This window comes from Heliangelus exortis, chromosome Z (genome assembly GCF_036169615.1).
Source record: "Heliangelus exortis chromosome Z, bHelExo1.hap1, whole genome shotgun sequence".
In the NCBI taxonomy this organism is placed as follows: Eukaryota; Metazoa; Chordata; class Aves; order Apodiformes; family Trochilidae; genus Heliangelus; species Heliangelus exortis.
Genome location: NC_092454.1, coordinates 73,815,109 through 73,822,961, shown reverse-complemented (window position 1 = coordinate 73,822,961; position 7,853 = coordinate 73,815,109). Strand labels below are relative to the sequence as shown.

The following is a 7,853-nucleotide window of genomic DNA, read 5'->3' as shown; positions in this document are numbered from 1 at the left end:
GTACACCGGTGTCACTCCACGTGGAGAAACACGTGCTGCAATACTGTGTTTTTGTACCTGGGGAACGCGTCCTCAGCCTGGCTGCTGGCTGGCCCAGGGGGCGAGAGGCTGCAGCAGCTTCCCCTCTATGGGGCTGATGGATTCAGCCTCTTCACAACATCGCAGGCTACTGGGGGAACCTGGGACATCCTGGGAAACGTGCTCAGGGTGGGCAGAAGGCACAGACCCAGCGCCGCCGGGGCCAGCCCCACCGGCGGGGCCAAGCACGGGTTCCCGGAGGACGTGCCGCCCATCAGGCCGGGTCTGAGGGAAGGGTCCCACGGACGGGGTCCATGGTTCCGGGGCGCCTGGGTCAGGAATCTGAAGGTCTCGCTCCTGGAGCCTCTCCCCGCAGGCGGGGCGGGTTTGGTCCCGGGGGCGGAGCGCGGCTGCCACCGCCCCGGCCCCGCCTGCCCAGAGGCCGCTCCCTCCCCGCTGCCGCCGGGTCTGTACTCCGCTCCGGGAGCAGGTAACGGGAGAGCGTCCTCTGCGACGGGGGTGGGGGGGGGGGGGAGGGGTATCCCTCTGCCCCAGGGGAAGCGGAGCTGCGGGACCCCCGGGGGGAGGTGGTCCCCGAAGGTGCGGCAGCCCCCAGGCCCTCGGCCGGGCGGGCAGCCCTACGCTGACCACCCTTCCCCCGGCCTCGGCTGTTCCCAGGGGTCCCCGCCCTGCCTATCCCTGGTCCGTCCATCCGAGGAGAAGCTGGAGCTGGGGCTGCTGAGCGGTCGGGCAGACCCCGGGCCGGGCCGGGCCGGCCGTGTCCCGGTGTGCGTGTAGAAGGTGTCGGCCGAGGTGGTCAAAAGCGGGCGGTTTTGGCTGAGAGAGGCATTTCAGTAAGTCGTACTGCTGGTTCTGTTTTGCGCCGTCTGTTTTTAAAAGCCACGTGGAAAACGTCTGTGCGTCTGGAGGGTGCGGGACACCCGGGGTGTGCGGGAAAGAGGGGGTGGCGGTGCCGTGCTGGTGGAGGGCAGTTCCCTAAACCCGGGGGACTAGCAGAGACCCAGAGACTCTGAGGCTTGGTCTGAGGTCCTGCTCTTCTCTTTTATCCAGAAATACGTGATGGTGCCGTGCCCGTATGAAATGTTCAGAAGCTTCGGTTTTGTCTGCCTCTCGTTTTGCTTCGGTGCCTTGTTTAGTGGCTTCTGTTGAGTTCATTTGCTTTTTCGTGGGAGGAAGCTACATGCTCCTACACAGCCACCCCCGAACCAACAAAACAAGCAAACAAATCAAAACAAACAAAACCCAAAACAAAAAAACCCAGGACTTCTCTGCTGCGGATTTCACAGGCAGTGATTTTTTGCTTTTTAACCACGATGGGAATATACTGTGAGAGAAATTTCATCTGAGCCTGAGGGAGCAGAAGTCAGAGTGGCTTTAACATGAGATTATCAAGTGCAGCATCTGTGGAGAGCTGCTCTCCCCGAAGGCAGTGGTCTGGAGCAGGGCAGCAGCTGATGACAGAGTTGAGTCCTCTGTGGAGCACCGTGGAAGATAAGGCCAGCGTAGCACTGCTTGTTCATCCTGTACGTGTTTCACTTTTGGGCCTGTGTTTGCTTCACTTGTGTGTGCTCCTGGTGGCTGTCTAACCACTGAAAACACAGCTGCCAGATTCCATCTGGGCGGCTTATTCTGGATGAGTACGTTGATCTCTTCCTCTTGAGCAAAGTGTGTTTTATGTAACTCACAACAGCACATTGGTGGCTGCCTTGTTGAAAGTGGGTTTACTACAGCAGTGGGCAGCTACCTCAAGTTTCTCCTGCCTGGCAGATTAGGCTGAGGCTTAAGCCTCAAGTGAGATGTCTAAAGGAGCCAGGGGGCTAAAAGACAAGAAATGTAAGGAAACCCATTAGTCATGAGGGTCTGCTGGCCCAGAAGAATCTGCAGAATTTAAGATGGAAATGGTAGTCATATTAGGTAGGTAGTCTTCTGTGGTGCTGCTCCTGCTTCCATGTGAGGTTCTCTGTAGCAGGGAAGGGAGACCAGTGTTGAGAGAGCCATCACACAACCTGACAAAAACCCAAGCTGTAGCAGAAAAAAAATCTGAATGTCAGCAGGGCAGCGTTTCATTCTCCTTGCATAAATTCCAGCTGACATCAGCTAGAGAGGCATCAAACCCTTGCTCCATTCCTCTGCTTGGGACTCAGCCTGTGCAGATCTGGCAAGCTGATGGGGAAGCTCTGGGACCAGACTGGGTGGGAAGGGAAGAAGCAAGGGTGCACCAGAGCAGTTGTGAGGATGCAGCACAACTCAGAGTAAGAGGCAGAGATAAATCTTCCTTGGGCAATGGTAGAGGTGTAGGAGGGCCATAGATGGACAGGGGGGAACTAGTGGGGACAGAAAAGAACTAGTGGGGCCTTCCATAGAGCAGCAGGTGAAGTTCTTTTCCACCGGTGCTTCTCAGTCATTTCCTGCACCCATTGCAGCTGCTGTGGAACAGCCTGTCTCAGCAGCAGGAATGGCAGTGTTTGGGTTGCAGCTGGGCTTGCAGCCAAGTGTGGAGCTTGCAGTGGTGGAGACTCCTTTGCTGGAGCCTTTGCAGGCATACTGCACACATTTCCAAGTGTAATGCTATCTAATTTGTCCTGGCTATCTCTCCTCTAAGGTTTAGTACATTACCCTCTTAACTCTTGCTAAGCAAGCTGCTAGCAAACAGAGCGGTGTGCTTACTCCTGCCTAGTTATCTGGGTTCTAATGCTTACAAAGAGCCTGGCATTTTTAAACCTGAAGTGACACTCTTAGGCTTTTATGAAGTGTCTCTGTATGCAGCATGAAATCCCCGAATCAGTAATTTTCAAGTGCATATGTTTTCCCTCTCTTTAGTCTTCTTTTCTTGGCATTTGCCAAAAGGCCATGGAGAAGTCATTGCCCAGCATGGAGTCTTCATGGTCATTGTGTATGCTAAATTGTGTTTCCCTCTGTGACAACAGTCCCAGGAAGGTGCTGAAAATACTCCAGAGTACCAGACTTCACACGCATGTTTGTTGGTTTTGGGATCAAGGTGCTGGTGCAGGAGAGTAATGCCATGAGGCCCATGAAGAACATGGAGATCTGTGCCAATATGTGGGGTTCTTGACAGAACTTTTTTTTCTTTTCTTTTTTTTTTCTTTTTTCTTCTCCATTGTGCAAATTGCAAAGTGGCATGAAAATGTTGCTAGCAGTGTGAGCTGGTGGACTTCATTGTGCACACAGGGGCTGGGGAAGAGGCTTTGACTACACATTCTAAGGCATTTCTTTTCATCACTGTGAAAAGAAGTTACTCTTGGAAAGCTAAGTTGGGGAATCAGAGGAGAACATTCCTTCTGTGCTGGCAATTCTTGTCCAGAGAGATACAGCTGAGAGATGAAAGTCTTCACACACTTGCCGCAAGTCTATTCTTAGAAGTGAAAACTATTCAGGAGGGGAAGCATTGATTTTTATCCTTTCCACCTTGAACATTCTGTCTTTCATTTTCTTTGGTGTGTGTGTGTGTAATGGTCTGCACACAAAGCTGTTCTGACTGTTCCTGTCTGCTCTGGGCAGATGCACCAGGCAAAGATCTAGGGCCTCTGCTGAAATGTTTTTTATCTGGTGCCTGAAGTCTTTGCATACTATGTCCAGAAACTAATAACTTTTAAAACTAATTCAGGCATGTGCAGGAAACCAGAGCACAATGAAGGTGTCATGGTACAGGCCAGACTTGCAAATGGGCTTAGAAAGCAAGCCAGCAGCTGTGACTGCCCTGCGCGTGGGCTGGGGGGCAGCCTGTGGTCACTGGTGGATTCTGGCTGGCAGTAGTGTGTCTGGTCAAAGGGACCATCTTCATGAGTCCCAGGCAGCAATAGGTGTGGTGTGGCAGTGTCGGTCTGTCTGCCTCTGGCTGTCCCTGCCTCTTTGATTCTTGTGTCTGTTCTCCAGCAAACTGCAAGATGTGCTCCAGGCTCCTAAAGATGCCACATGGAAGCTTCCTCTGGGCCTCTTGGAAGATGGTAGTGCTAGGTGATTGTGGAGGGGGTAGCTTGTTTGGAGCTTCCAGTTCATCCCTTAGCTGTCCATCCTCAAAGGCTCTGCTAAGGCACATGGAAAAAAAGGACAGGATTTGTGACAGCCAAGATAAGGGTAAAGCCTGCCTTACAGACTTGGTGGGCTTTTATGATGGTGTCACTGCATTAGTGGACAAAGGGCAAGTGACTGACATCCTCTACCTGAACTTGTGCAAAGCGTTCAATACTGTCCCACACAACATTCTGGTATCTAAACTGGAATTATGTGGAGAAGGAACTGGGTCGATAGTCACAGTCCAAAGAGTTGGAGTAAGCAGCTTGATGTCCAAATGGAGACCAGTCATGAGTGGTGTTCCTCAAGGGTCGGGTACTAGGACTGGTAACATCTTTGTTGACAACATGGACAGTGGAATTGAGTGCACCCATACAAGTTTTCTGATGACACCAAGCTGTGTGGTGAAATAAACACACTGAAGGGAAGGGATGCCATCCAGAAGGACCTTGACAGGCTTGAGAGGTGGGCTTGTGCAAACCTCATGAGGTTCAGCAAGGCCAAGTGCAAGGTTCTGCATCTGCAGGTCAAATGCAGGGCTGAGAATGGATGGAGTCCTGGGCAGTCCTGAGGAGAAGGACTTGGAGCTGTTGGGTGAAGAGACACTCACCATGGTTCACGCACGTGCATTGTCAGACAAACCACCTGTGTGCTGGACTGCATCCCCAGTGTGAGCAGCAGGGCCAGGGAGGGGATTGTCCCCCTCTGCTCCACTCTGGTGAGACACCTGGGGCCCTGTGTCCAATTCTGCAGCCCCAATTGAGGAAGGATACAGAGCTGTTGGAACAAGTCCAGAGGAGACCATGAAGATGATCGGAGGGCTGGACCAGCTCTCCAGTGAGGACAGGCTGAGAGAGTTGGGGTTGTTCAGCCTGGAGGAGACTGCAGGGAGACCTTTGAGCACATTCTAATACCTGAAGGAGAACTACAAGAAAGCTGTGGAGGGGCTTTTGGCAAGGATATGTAGCAAGAGGGCAAGGGGTAATGGCCTAAAACTGGAAGAGGGAAGATTTAGATGAGATCTTAGGAAGAAACTCTTTGCTGTGAGGGTGATGAGCCCCTGGTTGCCCAGGTTGCCCCCAGAAGCTGTGGCTGCCCCATCCCTGGCAGTGTTGAAGGTTGGATGGGGCTTGGAGCACCCTGGGCTGGGGAAGGGGTCCCTGACCATGCAGGGGGGTGGGACTGGATGAGCTTTAAGGTACCTTCCATCCATAACAGTCTTGTGATTCTATAATGCCTTTGTTGCACTGCAGCACCAGGGCATGGGATGGAGCTGCCTTGCTGTCAGTGCTGGCACCAGGTCCCAACAGTGCTGTTGGGACAGCCTATGTCCCCATCAGTAAGCCATGTGTCCACAGGCTGCATGGTGGGACCTCATGGCATTCCTCTCCTCCACCAGCACTTTGTCCCCAAGTTATGCAGGTCTGCAAGAGTCCTCAATTTCTGTTAAAAAAAAATGATGGAAGGGGAAGGAGGCCCACCCTGTCCATGTCTGCTGTGTTTGCATGGAGATGAGCCTGGGGACAGTCCCAGGGGGTAGAAGCTGGGAGGTGACAAGTGAGGGCTGGATGGTGGATGTGTGCTCTGCCTCTCCAACCACCTGCTGTCCAGCTGCCCCTGATCCCAGGCAAAACTCAAGTCATGATTCTGGGCATCCTGGCAACATCTCAGGGTCCTCTGAAGAACTTCCAAGACATGGTTGTGGGTACAGTGTCTATAAGGAACTATAAAGGACCTATAAAGGTCCTTGCAGATCAGGTGCTACCCAGCTAGAAACATTCTTGGGGAGGTTTCTACTATCATCTTCCCACCTCGAGTTTACTTGTATTCTGGGCAGGTTGCCATGGAAGCATTAATTCTGGTCCTCTAGCATTAATTTCCCTGACTATATCTTGGGGAACATCTTTAGAACCTACTGTGTGGAAAATCTGTAAACTGATGCTCTGTCCTGGTATCTTGTCAAGGCTGGATGACCTTCAAAAGCTTTGCTGCAGAGATGTCCAATCCTCCCAAAAGTGTCTTCTGATGCAGCCCAGACTCACAGTGAACTGTGTTTGTCAAGAGTGAGTTTAGTTTGCTGCTGCCTGCCTAGGAAGCAATGAACGTGTTTGCCCACTGGCACAAGAGGGTACCTGCTGCTCTTGGGCATGAGCAGCAGCTGAAGAACCAGACACTGCTTTTATGAACAGCTCCCTGCATTGTAGTTGATCCATTTCATGACCCAAATCCCCTGGCTGGTCAGCAGAGATAGGTGTTTGGCTGTGTGAGACCATGCCTGTTCTCCTGAATCTCCACCTACCTGACCCAGGAAGCTCCACACCTTGTTGTGCTGTCAAGGATGTCCTTTCTTGGTTGATAGATTACAGACCAGACCAGGTCTCATCCACAGGAGCCCAGCCTTTCTCCAGAGTCAGGGGTGCTCAGCAAGAACCTGGGATGAATGTTTTTTTGCTGTCCCTGTGACCTGTGCAAGCAAGTAGAAAAAAATACAACTTCCTAGCAGCAGGGAGGCTGAGCATGAGCTGTAGGACTTCTCTGTGCCGTTCTGCAAGCCAAGGAGATCAGCCACATGGTGAAAGAAGATACCAGCTGCTGCAGTTTCTGCTTTTCATAACTTGTAAGGGCAGCATCTAGCAGATCTCCTTCCTTCTCCTTCCAGTAAGAATATACCTGATGAGCTGGTGTAGCCCAGGCAGGGACCAACCCTGCTTTGTGTCTGAGCTGCAGTGTTAGGACATGACACCATCTGTGACGGAGGTAAAATCATAGTTACAGAAAGGTTTGGGTTGACAGGAGTATTTAAAGGTCATCTAGTCCAACTCCACTGAAGTGAATGGGGACATCTTCAACCAGATCTGGTTGTTCAGAGCCCTATCCAACCTGACCTTGAATGTTTCCAGGGATGGAGCATCTCCCACCTCCTAGGACAATCTGGGCCAGTGTTTCATCACCCTTGCTGTAAAAAACTTCTTCCCTATATCTCTAGTCTGAAACCCCCATCTTTTGGTTTAAAATTATCAGCCCTTGTCATTTTGCTTCAGGCCCCACTGAAAAGTCTGTCCCCTTCTTATTTTCAAAGCCCCTTTCAGTATTGAAAGGCTCCAGTACGGTTTCCCTGGAGCCTTTTCCAGGCTGAACAAATACCAACTCTTCCTCATCGGAGAGGTGTTCGATCCCTCTGACCATTTTTGTGGCACTCCTCTGGACCCACCTCAGCAAGTCTATGTCTGTCTCGTGCTGAGGACCCCAGAGATACAGCAGAGCTGTATCCAGCTGGGGGTCCCAGCAGAGCTGAAAAGAAGGGTAAAATCCCCTCCCTTGACCTGCTGGCCATACTGCTTTTGGTGCCACTAAGCATACATTTGGCCATCTGGGCTGCAACCTCGTGTCTCATGTCCAGCTTCTCATCAACCAACACCCACAAGTCCTTCTCCTCAGAGCTGTTTTCAGTCCATCAGTCCACCCATCAAACCCATCTCTCCAGTTCAGAAGGAAGGATATTGTTGGGGACCATGTTGAAGACCTTACAGAAGTCTAGAGAGATGACATCCGTAGCTCTTCCTTTGTCCACTGATGTAGTCACTCCATTGTTGAAGGCTGGTCGGACAGAAATTGCTCTTGGTGAAGTCATGCATCACATTCCTGTCTTCCATGTCCTTTAGAAGAGCTTCCAGGAGGGTCTGTTCCATGATCTTCCCAAGCACAGAGGTGAGGCTGACGGATTGGTAGTTCTCAGGGTCCAACTCTCTGCCCTCTGTGAAAATGGTGTAATGTTTCCCTTT

General features: G+C 51.7%; 1 protein-coding gene across 3 annotated transcripts in view; it reads left to right on the top strand.

The window, feature by feature from the left end:
- The first annotated feature begins 375 nt into the window (after positions 1 to 375).
- The window catches only part of FRMPD1 (FERM and PDZ domain containing 1), a 39,428-nt gene continuing 31,950 nt past the window's right edge, over positions 376 to 7,853 (top strand). For all 3 annotated transcript variants that reach the window (XM_071731802.1, XM_071731801.1, XM_071731799.1), the window contains exon 1: positions 376 to 508. The gene's annotated coding sequence lies outside the window, so the exon portion shown is untranslated. The remainder of the gene's footprint in view (positions 509 to 7,853) is intronic.